The 17,162-nt window shown below is 43.1% G+C and overlaps 1 long non-coding RNA gene across 1 annotated transcript; it reads left to right on the top strand.

The window, feature by feature from the left end:
- The first annotated feature begins 6,188 nt into the window (after positions 1 to 6,188).
- LOC133896723 (uncharacterized) lies at positions 6,189 to 6,720 on the top strand. The gene is made up of 3 exons (XR_009905822.1): positions 6,189 to 6,322; positions 6,390 to 6,449; positions 6,516 to 6,720. It is a non-coding gene; the product is annotated as an uncharacterized LOC133896723 (long non-coding RNA).
- The last annotated feature ends 10,442 nt before the right edge of the window (positions 6,721 to 17,162 follow it).

Here is a 17,162-nt window from a genome sequence, read left to right as displayed (position 1 = left end):
AGGTCTATGATACCCCTACAAAATGAATCGCTCGATCTGATTTCTACTTGGTGCTCTTTGTAGGAGTAGAAGGTACTGTGAAACTCTTAATTGTTACAAAGAAGCCCACTTAATTAGTTGCAATTTTAGTAGCACGATGCATTTGAGCTTATTTGGTCGCACAATACTTTTTTGGAATCAGGAAGGAGTTCGGCTGCTTCATTTAAGATAGGAAGGAAATGCGGTTTTTTTTTACCATGCGACCGTCCGACAGGCCACGGACGACCAAAAGGCGCAGAGTGGACTCACGCTAGGGAACCCAAAATCAGCGCCTAAAAAAAAAGGAAGAAATACAAACTGGCAAACTACTTGAAGAAGAGGGCGTGCCAACTTTCCTTTACATCTTCCATAATGATATTAGCGTCACATACTACTTTCTGTAAATACTATTCCCTTAACTGAGGAATATATATATATATATATTCCATTACTTCCCTTTCCTGTATTATCGATAAAACCATCTGCTAGTGATTGCTTGCTGGACCATTTTTCATTAAAAGAACACAACAAAACCAATAAGGAATACAGATGTACATGATGGACAAAGAAGCAATATCATACCTTGAACCATACTCCATCTACATGATGGGCGTTCTTAAATGTATGTCTTCTGGTGTAATTAGGTGTGTACATGTTGCTTTCGTCGACGTACGCAAACAGCAAGAGGTGATCCAGGTCGATCAGATGACAGTTAACAATGAACCTATTGTGTCCATTGCTGCTTTTCGGTAGACAAGGTCTTTTTATATAGTACCATCCGAGATTTTAATATTAAAATATTTATCAGAGCACTGGATAAGTCGAGTGCTCGACCCGTGTCACCCTCCTCGAGGATGGCGTTGGCCATGCCACGACTTCCTCTTCTTTTATGCGTAAAATATCTAATCAGGGTGACGAATGATTGCGGAAATTAAATTTAAATTTAAATTTATCATGACAAAATATTTAACTTAATTGCGAAATCAGTTCAGGATAGACTGCTATCACATCACTAAAATCGATGTAAAAAATATCCAACCGTCAAATTGCCCTCAAATTTTTTATAGTAGAAGCTAGGCAATCATGTAAAACTATGTCAATAAGAATCAAGTAAATCGAATATTTTGATCTAGAGTTATGATTTTCTCAAACAGACTTTAACACATGGGGACAAAAATAGTTTAAACACCAATTTGGCAATTATGCAAGAATTACGAAAATTTCACCAGCCAACCAATCAAACTTTTCAAAACGTTACCTCGATACTTTAGAATAATTTTGGATAGATCAAATCATGACAAATTGTGATCAAAAGATCCACCGATAATCAATATCGAGAGACAAAACGAAGAACACAGAAAAATTTACGAAATTTAATCTTCATTGTATGAAGGGGTTCACAATATGCATCTCAAAGCATCATTAAAAGTTTCCTCCATGCAACCCTATTTTTCTATCTAATTTTAATCTCTTTCTTCTCTGGTAGATACTATTCAATTACGAAAAAACCTACTTTCATCGGCATAGTACACAACCTATGTAAAGTCGATCGAAGAGTTTTTTTTAAGCTAGATTGCATTTCTTTCATACATACATACATACATACATACATACATATATACATAATATATATACATATACATATACATATATATACATATACATATACATATATATACATATAATATTACATCATAGTTCTTATAAAGACACCTCTGAAAATTCAACAATAACATCTTAGTCTTTGCAAAGAACTCCCGCTCATCTTTGTCACAGATAACGGAAGCTTGTAGCCTGAAGCCAAATACCTTCCTGACCAAGAAATTTTGAAATTTTTCTTTGCCACAACAATAAGCACATCAGACTCAGATATGCTCTTGAACCAGACACTTCATTACGGCCATCGGCCGTATCATCGCTGAGACAAGGAATCAGATGCCTCAAGTAGCGCAACTATCCCAAGCTGTCAAACGACTAAATAACCCAAAAGAACAACACCTCCACCCACAGCAATGCTATAGATAGAGTGTCAAACTATAATTTTGACGCCGATGGTGTGAGAACCGACGATCCAAAACCAATTTGTACTGCTGGTGTGAGAACCAACTACCCAAAACCAACAATCTAGACACAGAAACCCACACATACATACACATACTAACCAAACAAACTAAATTACGGAAATAAACACTAAATACTACTAACCACCGAGGGGTCAGGCCACCCTCCAACCATATCGCTAATCCGACGGGGCAAGGGGGCCGGCTGAATGGCCGCTGCATCGCCTCAGTCGCCTCTCTCGAGTCTCCTCTGGAACCTCAGCCGATCGAACAGCTTGTAGTCTAGTCCAATTCAACCTCTGTTCGCCGACTGGGCCATGGGAACGGACAATCGAGCCCACCTGGGCCATGACGTCCCTCTGGCCCACTGAACCACACCAGCCAATTGGGCCTCGGCCTCCAACGCAGCGCACCTGGGTTCTCCACTCACGCCGAGGCCACGTCCTGCGAGTTTTTTTTATATATATTTTTTCGAGTTTACATTTAAATAAATAGATTCCCGGCGAAAAGATTTGCAAAAGTAGGCGCCCACCGCCCTCTCAGAGGGCTGCAGCCCTCTCAGAGGGTGGGTACGGGTGTTAACCACCCCCTGAGAGGGCGGTAGGCCTTCCCGCCTGGGCCCCACAGCTTACCGCCCCCTCAGGGGGCGGGTAGAGGTCCTTACCGCCCCCTGAGAGGGCGGTAAGGGCTCCTCCCACCCGCCGTCCCGCGCCGGCCCCCTGCGCTCTGAGTCTATAAAAACCCCGAAAATTGGAGAAAAAATCAGAAAATTCGGAAAAAAAGAAAAGTTGAGAAGAGAGACGAGAAGAGAGGAGAGGAGAGGGGAGGAAGAGAGATCGGTGAAGCCCTGCTGCATTTGGGCTGCGGATTTGGAAAAAAATTTCAGGTCAATCTTTTTATCCTTTTTATTGTTGTTAATTAGTGCAGTAGTAGTATATGACCTAGATTTTAGATAGTTAGATCTAGGGTTTAGAAAATTGTAAAATTTAGTTAGAAAATTGCACGATAATAGTTGAATATAGAATATTATTTTTAGTACATTATTTTCAATTTGTTACCTGTAGTATATTATTTGTAGTATATTATTTTCAGTATGTTGTTTGTAGTATATAGTTTATAGTATATTACTTGTACATGCAGACGTATGAGTCAACAGTAGATGATAATTTGCGAACCTAGGGTAGCATTTAAAAACTATTTTATCCGATAATCAGAAATATAGTTTGTTGTCTTAACATGTGTTATGTTTGCGGGTGTTTCTAGGAATGGGAGATAAATTAATTTTTCAGATATATTATGGTGAGGGTGAAATTATGTACGGTTCCAACGGTGTAGATCTCTCTGGATTTCGCCATGTTATGAAGGGGCTTAGTAAGGCTAATGAGAGGACTATTGTGGGGGTGTGCAAATGGCTCATGCGGTTTTTCCAACTGGATCCGCAGCAATATGAGATGAAGTTGAAAGGTGTTCTGAGTCGTGCTAGTCATGGATACTTTGGTGAGCTTGTTCCCATCGAAGCCACATCAACTTGGAGGCAGTATGTAGATATTTGCTGTGAACGTGGCATGCCGCTTGTTTTATTAGCTGCGGCGTACCTGAAAGATCAAAATGAGGTGAACTCTGAAGAAGCAGTAGCAGGACCAAGTGAGGCAGTGGAAGATGAGTCAGAGGCGACTAATGTAGGGTCCAGAGAGGAGGTTGGTGATGTTCCAGACCTGGAGCCGATGGGTGTAGCTGATGAAGGGGAGCACATCCCTAGCATCATTGAAGATATGGATTTGGAGGATGAAGAGTTGGAGAAAGATCTTGCCGATGGGGATTCTTCTGATGAGGAGGGTAATGCTGGAGTTCTCGCGGAATGGCGGGATCAAGAATTTTTGAAGTTGGTGGTTAGCGAGGATGACCAGACACCGTGGCCATACCATGAGAATGAGGTGTCACAGGGTGCTATGTACCCTATAAAAGAGGCAGTTATTGATGCTGTGAAATTCTGGTCGTTGTCTCTTCGTAGGCAATTCAAGGTTGTTAAATCAAGTAAAAGAGAGTACGATGTGAAGTGCTTGGTTCCTGAGTGCCCTTGGCGGGTGCACGCATTTAGAGGGAAATGGGCAGACTACTGACAATGCTCAATAGTTAAGGAACATAATTGTCATATTGAGAAAATAGAGTTCGCCCATCGGAACCTGTCTTCTGCTTTCATTGCAAATGTTATGTACGGAGAGATTGTGGACAACCTAAGGTATGAGCCACGATCAATAATCCGTGCTATTGAGCAAAGGTTCCAGTACACAATAAATTATGCGAAGGCATGGAGGGCGAAACAAAAGGCTATTGAGATTAGGTTCGGTACATATGAAGATTCGTATCACAATCTACCTCGTCAATTAGCCACAATTTGTGCAAGAAATCCAGGCAGCTACTATGATATCAAGCATTACCCCTCTACTGATGTGGAGTACAACGGAAAAAGAGTGTTGCAGCGTGCTTTCTTTGCATTCGGTGCAACTATCAAAGCATTTAGATATTGCCGACCCATCATATGCCTAGATGGAACATTCCTAACTGGGAAGTACAAAGGGCAGATATTGTCTGCAATAGGGGTCGACGGTAACAACCAAGTGCTGCCACTAGGGTTTGCGTTCGTGGAGAGTGAGAATGGGGACAGCTGGTATTGGTTCCTAGAGCGGGTGAAGCATGCAATTGTTCTTGACCGACCAGCTGTGTGTCTCATTCATGATAGACATGCAGGATTGTTGCAGGCTTTGCTGGATATGCAACACGGTAGCGTGCGACGGGGTGTACCAGTACAGTGGCCAGATCTCAAAAGCAGGTGGTGCATGCGCCATATGGGTGCGAACTTCTACAGACAGTTTAAAAACAAAGAGTTAATGAAGCTCTTCAAGAAGTTGTGCAGTCAGAACCAACAACGTAAGTTCAATGCATTATGGGCAAGACTTGATGAACTGACTCTTAAACAAACTGCGGAGGCCGCACCTAACCGTGAGGAACCAATAGCTCTCGGTCGGCTCCCAACCGATACTCCGCAGATTGTACGGAGATCTGGCTCATCTATTAGGAGCTTTTCACAGTGGATACGCAATGAGCCCAATGAAAAATAGGCTCTGTTGTACGACAGTGGTGGTGCCAGGTATGGAGTAATGACTACAAACCTTGGAGAGGTTTATAACTGGGTCATGCGAGGAATGAGGTCCCTACCACTAGTTGGAATTATAGAAGGCATTTTGCATGGCACCTGCAAGTACTTCATTGATCGGTTTGCAGCTGCTAAGGTTGTAATGGAGGACAATCGTATGCTTTATGGCCGGATGCTATGTGAGTACATGGAGAAGGCAAATAGGAAGGCCCACATGCATCGCGCAAATCAAGAGGGCACAGCAGAGCACAGGTTCAGTGTCCTGTGTCGGGATAAGGGTCGGAGGGGGGGTAGACGTGAGCGGCATGTTCAAGAGTGTGTGCTAAGGAGTGGGACATGCATATGTAGTTGTCAGAAGCCACAATTACTCCACAAACCTTGTACACATGTCATAGCTGCGTGCGCGGAGCACCATATGCTTCCAAGGCAATATGTGTCACAATATTTCACGAAAGATCAAGTACTGAACACCTGGAACCAGAAGCTGTATGGTTACGGCATTGTTGACACTTTTACAAGTAACCCAGGGCCTTCAAGAATATATGTGCCTGATTTGGGAAAGATGAAGAACGCACTGGGCCGAAGACAATCTCGGCGGATTCGTAACGATATGGATGAATCCGAGGCTGGCCCTAGGAAGCAGCGATGCAGTCAGTGCAATGAAGTAGGTCACACTTACAAATATTGTCCCAAAAGGACGCCGCTTTAGCAGTAAGTCATTTTTTGAAGTCCGTACTACATATTGAATGAACATAACCGTATACTTTAATTGTTCACTATTGTTCGTATTCGCAGACAGATATCATTTATGATGTAAATAGGGATGCAGCTGCTGCCATGGACCGCGTCCGGCAAGGGCATCACCTAAGTGCGTCGGATGTTGCGAGCTTCATTAGACGAGTTTTCGACAAGACGACGCGCGCCCTGAAACTCACCTCCTGCCGATCTACCACAGATGTAGCAGGGCCGCCTCCCAGGACGAGTGGTGCACACGCCGAGTCGTCTCAGCCGTCAGACGTGCACCGACGTTCTTCAGTGTCGGCACCCACACGACCCCTTCTATCACGTCTTGGAGGGTCCGAGCAACATGGTACGAATTATACTTTTGAAAATTATTGATCAATATCCTTTACTTATTGTTATTAAACATTCATTAGGTCCGTCTGCACAAGTCTCGACGCAGCCTCGCAGATTGAGCCCTGTACGTCCACAGTCAGGTACTCCGGGAATCCTTCTTCCTAATTTCTAGTACTTTCAGCAAAATAAGTTACAACTGTGCTCAGATTACTTCGGTGACGAGGCCGGTCCGTCTTCGGCGGCCCCACACCCTACCCCCCCCCCCCCCCGCAACGTACTACGGCACGTCAGCGTGGCCTTCTTCTGCTGCACCGTCGTACCACGCAGGTACAATTATACATTTTTTACTACTACTTTCAATACCATATTGTTCGTATCTAACGTGATTATTTGTTCACAGGCCCCTCCAGCCAGTACACATGGACGCATGCCGAGCCTTCACAGTCCTCCTACCCTAGTCAGGAGGATGAGGCTGGCCCCGACACCGCATACGACATCGTCCGTGACTTCTTTGGGGGCACATCTGACTACGACGTCCTTCAGCGGTCCCAGGTTTCCAGTGCACCGCTTCGGACCCAGCCCACGCATGACGAGCCCTTGACACCGGTGGTCCCTACTAGGCCTAGCAGACACGTCGGCCCACCTGACCCCCTCACCTACTCCAGGGGTCACGTGAGGGTTAACCAGCGGCATCAGGACCACGATGGGGCGCACGGACAACGGCAACGAGGGAGGCATGAGTAGCATTTTACATTTTTTGTAACTAACATATGCGTATTCGCTTCGTGATGTGCTCATATGTATTAAGACACGTTCACTTTGTATGGTCGACTTAGCATTTCGTAAATGCATTTCATATTCAGACACGTTCAATGAACAAGTGACCACACCACTAAACTTTAACCATGACTTGACAACACATGCCTCCTGCCGCAGGCTTTAAACAAGATGTGACAACACTACCCAGCTTTTTCAAATCAGTAAATGACAACACGGGTACCAATAAACGTGGAATCTCTGACCATGGGCAACGACAAAACTGTCCTATTCTTCAAGATGGAATCCGATGCTCCTCCCGCCAGCTACGCCGATGCCCTAATTCCTTTCTTTAAGAGCGAATCCAATGCTCCTGCCTCCCCCAACTATAAGTAGCCAAACCTCCTTACGGAGAAGAATCGCTCATTTCTCAAATATCTCAAGTGCAATGTCTTCCTCAGCTCCATCGAGCCCACCAAAGAAACATTGGGGGACTACCGTACCTGAAGGTCTCGAACCACCAATGTGCTTCTGTGGTGACCTTTGTAAGCTCCGCGAGTCGCAGGACATCTCATACACCTATGGACTACGCTTCTTCATGTGTGCCAACTACGAGTATGACAAGCCTCGCAATGCAACAACTGGTTATCGACCGGTACGGTAACAGATGTCCGCCTCATCTCTTCCGATTACGCACCCTCTTTTACTAACCGCTCATCTTGTTCCATTTGTTCAGTCCCCTCCACCGCTCTGTGATTTTATTCAGTGGCTCGACAATGAGCAAAATGACTCACAGAAGCTGTGGGTCGACATGAACATGAGGTGGAGAAGGGAAGCGTACGCACGTCGGGAGTACGAGCAATAGCAAGAGGAACTTCGTCTCAAGCGGGAGGAAGAAGAGCGCATGAGGAAGGCGGCGCACGACCGTACCGTGGCTCAGGCTCGAGAGGCTGAGAGGGAAAGGAAGCGGGAGAGAGCCCGCCGTGCTAAGGCGGCAGGTCCCGATGCCCTCCGAAAGGGAAAGTATCCTAGATGCACATAGTAGAGAGTACCTAATGTAACCCGACATACTTTCCTTCCCTAAGGCATGTTATGATTAGGATCGGCGCACTAATAAGGTCTTAGTGCGAACCGTACATGCCACCTTTATTTCCTCATCGTGTCGTCGCGGTTACAGTGTATTGTAATATTTTCACCATGTGTTCAATACTATGTTTGTCCTTGTTCGCACCCCATGCCCACGTAAAATGCTGCAACTACTAATTACTGATTTTTTTCCTCCCGTTATTACATAACCTACTCCAAATTTAATTTCTTAATTTCCTTACACCTCTTCTTTTTTTTCCTTCAATTAAAAAATAATACATTTTTATAGGATAAAATAGAAAAAAATTAATTTTACATGAAAAAAGCCCCTAACCGCCCTCTCAGAGGGCGGCTAGGGGCTAACCGCCCCCCCAGGGCCTAACCGCCCCCTGAGAGGGCGGTTAGCCCCTCTTGCCGCCCTCTGAGGGGGCGGTTAGCACCCGTATCCGCCCTCTGAGAGGGCTGCAGCCCTCTGAGAGAGCGGTGGGCGCCTACTTTTGCAAATCTTTTCGCCGGGAATCTATTTATTTAAATTTAAACTCGAAAAAATATAAAAAAAAACTCACGTCCTGCTCGATGCCTCGCCTATCGCCTCCTGGACCCCGCGCCTGGGCCGCCTTCTGCCACACATTAGCGCGCTCTCGGCCGAGTTTTTTTGCTTTTATATTTTTTATCATTAATATTTAAATAAATATATCTCTGATAGCAATATTTACACAAAGACGCATTTACCGCCCTTTAAAAGAGTTGTAGGATATCACGGTGGTAGTACCACCTCTAACCGTCCTCTCAGAGGGTGAGTAGGGCCCACCCCCGAGAGCTGTCGTGCAGCGCCCCCTTATTGCCCTCTGAGAGGACGGTTAGCCCTCGCCACCCTCCCGGGGGCGGTTAGTCCCGACGCTTGGAAATTTAATTTTTTTTAATTTAATTTTTATATACGTCAATTTAAAAAATAGTGCACATTCATTCGACGGTAAATGTTAGTTGTGCAAAAAGTGGTCAAAACGGCATCACAAAGTAGTTACGTTTTAGAAATTTTGGATCAATATAAATTTGTCGATATTTGTTTATTTATTTGATGTAAAATTATATGAGTAATTTTTTAGTGACTTAATTTTATGAAGATACAAAATCTAATTTTTTTAATAATTGTTGTTGTGAAGCACTATTAGCATAATACTCAACACGGAGGTTACATATGCTGACAAATATTACATATGACATGGGGTTTACCGTTGCTGTGTGAATGGACCCTAACCATAAAGACATGATGACAACAAACGTTAGCATGTACGGTACTCCTAAAGACTAACCTAATAGCGTGTCGCTGCTAATCCTAATATGTCTTAGTGAGTGAAAATATGCCGGGTTACAGTAGATGCTCTCTACTGAGTGCATCTCAGATATTTGCTATTTCTCAGGGCATCGAGGCCACCTGCCTTAGTGTGATGAACCCTCTCCTGCTTTCTTACCCTCTCTGCTTCGCATGCTTGAGCCGCAGTGAGCTCCTCCGCTGCCTTCCTTATGCGCTCCTCCTCCTGTTGTTTCAGCCGTAGTTCCTCCTGTTGTTACTCATACTCTCAGTGTTCGTACGCTTCCCTCCTCTACCGCATGCTCATGTCGACCCACCACTTCTGGTCTTCATTTTGCTCCATGTCGAGCCATTCCCTGAAGTTATAGATAGGTGGAGGAGACTGAACAAATGAAACAAGATGTGAGATTAGTAAAGCAGTGCATGAAATCTTATGGAAAGTGCCACATTAGTGATCTATGCCGCTATACCGGTGGGTACTCATATGGTCCATGTTGAGACTTGTCATATTGGTAGTTGACACACATGAAGAAGTGTAGGCCATAGGTGTAGGAGATGTTCTAGGACTCACGAAGCCTACAAAGGTCGCCACAGAAGCACATTAGCGATTCGACTCCCTAAGGGATAAAAATCTCTCAATATTTCTTAGGTGGGTTTGGTGGAGCTGAGAAAGACATTACAGTTGAGAGAGCTAAGGAAGGAGTAGTCTATCCATGGATGAGGGTAAGGGTTATTTATGGTGGCTAAGGGCTGGTGCATAAACTGAGTGCATGAGCTTGGCTGGGGGCTGGAGCATACGATTCTTTGTGAAAGATGGAAAAGTTATGGCATTGATGTTAAGCAGAGATTTCCTATATCAGAATAGAGGTGTTGTCATTTAATTTATGATTAAAGCTATGTTGTGTGGTCATGTCCAAACAAAGTAGACACGTTCGAATATGTAAGTATGTAAGACTAGTTCGTAAATCGAAGATGCATCATGAAACAAACATGTAAGTTATAATAGCAAAGGTAAAATCCTACTGTTGTCTCCACCGCTGCCGTCGGCCATTCCCACCATCATGGTCCCGTAGCCGCTGCGCTGGTTCGCCCTCACGTGGCCCCTAGAGTAGGTCAGGGCTTCCGATGGACCAACCTGCCTAGTAGGCCCAGTAGCGATCATAGGTGTCGAGGCATCCTCTTGGGTCTGCTGTGTCGGTAGTGGAGCACTGGGCAACTGAGATCGTGTGACGACATCGTAGTCCAGTGTAGCACCGAAGAAGTCCCTCATGAGGTCGAACGGGGGGTCTGGCTCAGGCTCAGCCTCCTGACTCGAGTATGACGACTGTGATGGTACCGCCGTCGTCCATGTATAATCACTTGAGGGGCCTGTGAACGGATGAATTTATTAGATATAGTAAATGTGCAAATGAATGTATTAGTATAAAATACAATGTTGTACCCGTATGGTATGCAGGTGCATCAGTAGATGGCCAGGTGTGAGTGCCGAACGGTGGAGGTCCGAACGGTGGACGTGCGAATGGTCGAGGTGCAGATGAAGATATCCCGGCTTCATCACCGTAGTAAACTGCAGACTATATTAGTTATACTATTGAATATATTGAATGCGACAATATATTAGTGCACATTACCTGAGAGGCATGTGAACGGTGAAGGTGTTGGCACTGTCCATGGTCTAGATATCAGCGTCGATAAGTATGTAGGTGAACCTAATACATTTTTTGAAATTAATGCATCAGTAACAATAGAATATCATTAATCACCATGCGTATGAAAAATACGTACCTATTGTGTCCAGCCCTAGAGGCCGTGGTCGAGGTGGCAGTGTGGATGTCGGTCCCGGTGGAGGTCGTTGTACATCAGACCTCCTGGATGACTTTGCGTGGATCTCACTCGACCTGGAAGGAGCATCAGCAACGTCTACGGTGCATCAGCATGAGGTAAGCTTTAGGACCCGCACAGTGTTGTCAAAAACCCGCTTGACAAATCCTGCTACATCTACCGCACTAAGTTGCATCTCTTGCCTAAGGCGCTTCATGGTTCCAGCCGTGTCCCTATAGATATCGTATATGATATTGGCCTGTTGAAACAAACGTGAAATGAGAATTTTAGTTTATAGTGGTTTTTATGGGATTATATGATAAATAAACGAGACGTTAATTAAACATATCGCTAATGCAAAGTCCTCATCCCAATGTCTTGGGTAGGCCTCCATAGTCAAAGCAACGTGCTACTGGACAGTATCTGGGGTGTAGGTGACCCGTGTAAGTGTACGCGGGACGTACCACCGCGGGTACTCCTCGAAGCTTGAGTCAACGAAAGGATGAGGCTCCTCGATGACATCCTCAAGGGCATAGGCCCATGCCGAGACGTATGGCGCCAAGCGATTTCCCCAGAGGTTGCCACCTAGTTAGCTCGGGGTCAAGAAGCTCAGGGGTCTGTGGGTGCGTTATATCTGCATTGAAACCAAATATAAGCAGTCTATTACATAAAAATATATACATAGTTACACAAATAGCATATAGCATACAAGTAAACAAAGTTACATGAACATATTACAATATATAGGTACACAATCAAATACAAATGTAAGGTCTAAATACAACGTACATATGTAAGACAAAAACCTTACAAATATAACATTGAGATATGCTAAATACATTCACATTTGACCACCGTCATGACCCCATCTACACATCAGGTGCATTTTTTGATAGTACTTGTATGTGTGACCTATTTCATCGCACTTGCTGCATTGCTTCACCCTTGGTATTGCCTCGGATTCATCCATTTCATTTCAAATCCGTCGATTTTGTCGACGTTCCAGCGTGTACTTCATCCTCTCAAAGTCTGGCATATAGATTCGTGAGGGACCTGGATTACTTGTAAACGTATCAACAATGCCGTAGCCATAAAGCTCATGGTTCTATATGTTCAGTATCTAATCCTTCATAAAGTAGTGGAAAATATATTATCTGGATAGCATATTGTGCTCCTCATATGCAGCTATGATGTGTGTACACGATTTGTGTAGCAATTATAGCTTCTGGTACGTATAGGTGCATGTTCCAATCCTAAGCATGCATTCTTGCATATGGCGCTCACGTCTGCCACCCCTACGACCCCCTATAATCCGATTGTAGATCTCAGCAAGATTAGTTGTCGTTATCCCATACCTTGTCCCTCTAGTGTCATACATCAATGCCCCTCATTTTGTATCCACTGTGAAAAGTTCCTAACAGCTGACCTTGATCTCCTTACTATCTGGAAGTATCTATTGGGATGGGTCCAAGAGCAACCAAGTCATCTCCTGTGTCTGCTAGCTCAGCTATCTACTTCGTGGTTAGTTCGTCTAGTCTTACCCATAGTGTATTGAACTTTCTCTACTGATTTTGTACTGATTTTGACTACATAATTTCTTGAAAAGATTCATCAAGTCCTTGTTTTTGAATTGTTTGTAAAAGTTTGCACCCATATGCCTCATGAACCACCTGCTCTTCAAGTTAGGTTACTTTGCTCTTACACACCATTGAACACTGTCGTATTGCATATCTAACAAAGCCTGCAGCAGCCTTGCATGTCTATCATGAATTAAACATACATTAGGCCGATCTAGAACAATAGCATGCTTGACCCGCTCAAGGAACCAATACCAGCTCTCCTCGTTCTTACTCTCCACGAAGGCAAACCCTAGTGGCATGACTTGGTTATTCCCGTCTATCCTAATTGCAGATAATATCTATCCTTATACTTTCCAATGAGAAACGTCTCGTCCAAGTAATTGATGGGTCGATAGTGCCTAAATGCTCTCCTCTCCTCCCCCTCTCTTTCTTTTTTTTCTAGATTTAAATGGTTATTTTGGCTGATTTTCAGCCTTTCCATGCTGTGAGGGTAGTGGGGGAAGCGGGGGGCTAACCACCTCCCTCTCTGTGGGTGGTAAGGGGCGATACGGCTGGCGGGCGTGGGGGTGGGCCCTACCAGCACTCTGAAAGGGCGGTAAGGGGTGGCACTGCCACTGTGGCATGCTTACCACCCTCTGAAAGGGTTATTGCCATTAGGTATCTATTTATTTAAATATTAATAATAAAAATAAAAAGTAAAAAACTCCTCCTGGTCGATCCACCAGCTGGGCCTCACCCAAACCTCTACTCGGCCTGTCTCGTCAGCCTGGCCACACCAAGAACCATGTTGCGCAGGCTTGATATACTGGGCCACGCTCATCTGCCTACCGCACACCCTCTACCGCATGAACTCTTAGAGTTTTTTAATTTTTATATTTTCTAACATTAATATTTAAATAAATAGACTCCTGATAAAAAGATTTGTAATAATAGAACCCTACTGCTCTTTTAAAGGCGGTTAGACCCTTACCACCCCTTGAGAGTGCGGTAAGCACCCATGGTACCGTAGCAGTGCCTTAGCTGGGGCAGTTAGCCCCTTGCCGCTTCATCAGAGGGTGTGAATAGTACTGTGCTAGAAGTACTGCACATAACTCTATTTTCTTCTCCTATCTTCTCTGTATAAAACAGTAGTCTTTTGTTACTCAAAAATCCTAGGAATTTTTGTATGTATTTTATAATCTATGTGCAACCCATTTTAATTGGATTCATTCAAAAAATATAAGTAGAATTTAAACTAAAATTCTCAAAATATGGCTACATTTATAACTTTTAACAATTGTTAGGGCCTCAAATAAATTTCCAAAAATCTAGAAAAATTCACTAATATTCTTATTATGTGATGTGCTAATTTCTAAAATTATTTTTAGCTCTAAGTTATATGGTGAAAAGGTGAGTTCCTTTGTAATACTCTATTTATATACATTTTTATCATTTCATGTGATATTCTTCTTTTTATTCAATGTGAATTCAAACATGTACATCCCTTGACTGTGCTAGAAATACTGTTCATAGCTCTATTTTTCCCTCTCGTCTCCTCTCTGACCTGAGATGTTAAAGTACTAGTCAGTTCCATTTATTTCTCATTACATTAAGATTTAACATTACACTGCATGTTAATACTAAATATAAGCACAGACACCATTATCTTAAGGTGGTTAAGACTCATTTCCATTTCATTCATTTTCATGGGCACTTTCTTCAAAGCAGCCAGTTGCAACCCCATGTCATGTATAGCTTCTAATTTGTATCCTACATCTGCATTCTGGTTCATCGATAGTGTGGCTTTTATTGTCCTCCAACACATCTTCCCACATGAAAAAGTTGCATTTCTGCAACTCATGGAGAAAACAATAAGAACCTTCAAAACCCAACGGATGTTGCACACAGGAATAAAACTCACCCTAGCATAGCATCTGAGGAACACCCTATCATAGTTGGCCAGAGTTCCAGTCCTCCACCTTATAACTTTGCTCTTGCTCTTGCAATCGTAACAAAATCTAGACAAGTCCAAATATGCAGAGCCCTTGGATCCACTAGAAGCCTCTCTCTCTCTCTCTCTCTCTCTCTCTCTCTCTCTCTCTCGCTTCTGTTATGTTTTGCAGCCATGTTCCCACCGTCGGTTGGCTATTTATAGTCATGCAAGGGTAAAATAATCTAGTTTCTAACTTGATGCCATGAACCGTCCATTGCAAAGTAGGGGCAAGTCGATGGATTCAAATCGGAAAAGCAGGGGCACTGACGTTTTTGCCCTATTAAAGAAACTAGAAGAATTAGGGAAATGAGTTCAAATGGAAGATAAAAATCATTTGCTAAATGAATCCCAATTTGTTGAACGCTAATTATGAGACATTGTTCTACTATCTGGTTTGATCTTGTAGTCCAAAAAATTCCATACCATGACATATTTGGGATAGTAGTCATTAGTGAAAAAGGAATAGTTAAATAAACGAGTGAAGTAAACCCATCTCCAATAGTCTAATAATTATTATCTTTAGATCAAAGGTATATTTATTTAAATATTAATGTTAAAAAATATATAAAAAACTCAACTCACTGCTGCACACTGGGGGAAGCTGCTCCAAGGCCAACCCACAAACGCAACCACCTGGGCCATCGCGCGCCAGCACGCCAACACCAACACCAACATAACCAGCAACAATGTCATATATACTGTACAAATACCACAATACCATGTAACCTTTTCCATAGTGCGCATGCACATGCATGCCTACAGAATAATATTTCCACACCATACTTCACGTGATGCTCTAATCCTCCACATTACAGATTTAACGTGTATGTCTCTTGATATAGTCTATCTCCATCACATCATAGCATGTATATCTCATATGTACATCTTATGTTATGATTATATTCATGTGCATCGGTATAGTCTAAATATCCTACGTGACGTCTTTATCAGTTTGACCTTAGTTCCTTCCTTAATCTAGTTCTGATCCTATCACTGACCATGTTCGTCCTCAAGATAACACATACGTATGAACAAAACCAACAACCAATTCCAAACATAAGTTTTCACAAACTTAATTTATATCAATCCACACAACATCACTCGTACGAATATATTACATATATTAAAACCATAAATATCACTATACTAGCAGACACATATTCATCTTATCATTACATGCACCTCATCTAAATATAATGTTGGGGGTAGGGTGGTGGGCGTCGACGCATCTCATGGCAACTTGCAGCAGCTGTACCAGGCGCTGGTCGCTGGACCCGTCGCCGTCGGCGAGCAGCGCACGATCGAACACCGTCAGGCGAGTACGTGGCGTGCGCGCAGTCACCGCGTCCTTCGGGTCGTTGTGACTGCATCGAGTCTGTTCGGCATGTCCGCCTCTATGGGATCAGAGATCCATGACGTTGTACAAATGTTGTTATAATAGAACACGATCAATGGATTAAATGGTGGTTTGGCGACGTCCTAAGGTGGCTGTGATCTATGTCAGATTGGAACTGGTTCCTGTGTTTGTGTAATTTAGTTAATCTCTAGGATTCCTTTTTAAAACCAGGATTGTAATCACTTTATTAATTTAATATAATGCATGTCCTGCTTGTTGACACACCAGGATTGTAATCACTTTATATTAATTTAAAATAATCACTTTATTAATTGTAAAAAAGACGTAACAAATATAATTTGAAGAAGAAAAGGACATGTGCTTACTGAAGTACATTTCGTAATAGCTTGTGCTTTGTGTTAACTAGGTTGATTGACGCGCTTACTCGCGCCCATGGGACTTTAGTACTTGGATTAGAGCGGAGGAGATAATATCTGGACAGTGCGTATATCGTAATGTTATCTGAAATTAGATGGATGGGTTAAAAAAGCAATCAATATTTTTTTTAACCTGAATCATGTATTAAAACTCCGAAGACGGAAAGATATGAAAATTTACATGACACAGAGCACAATTCTTTAGCTTTAGCATAAAACATAACAAAACATGGCTGCTACTTTTCATAAGTTCATATAATACTGCCAGTACAGTGTAAGTACTAAAAAAGCAAAATTCAGTGCTAAATAAAATCTACGGACATAACAGGGCAATGTCGAAATAGTTGTGTTTGTCTACAATCCTATTGTAAGTGTTTCACACATCGATATGAAACGCTAAACACCGGCGACGTATCGCATTGGCTGGGCCAAATTACCTTGACCCCTGCAAATCGCACCTTTCCTGCAAGCAATCAAGCATAATAAACTCAGAGCATGTAGATTTGGCAATGAAAGTTATCCAGCAACTAACAATAGTAAGTCGACCAGGAGA

Source organism: Phragmites australis, chromosome 17 (genome assembly GCF_958298935.1).
Source record: "Phragmites australis chromosome 17, lpPhrAust1.1, whole genome shotgun sequence".
NCBI classification, from domain to species: Eukaryota; Viridiplantae; Streptophyta; class Magnoliopsida; order Poales; family Poaceae; genus Phragmites; species Phragmites australis.
Note: the sequence above shows the minus strand (reverse complement) of the source record. Positions and strands in the feature narration are given on the sequence as shown.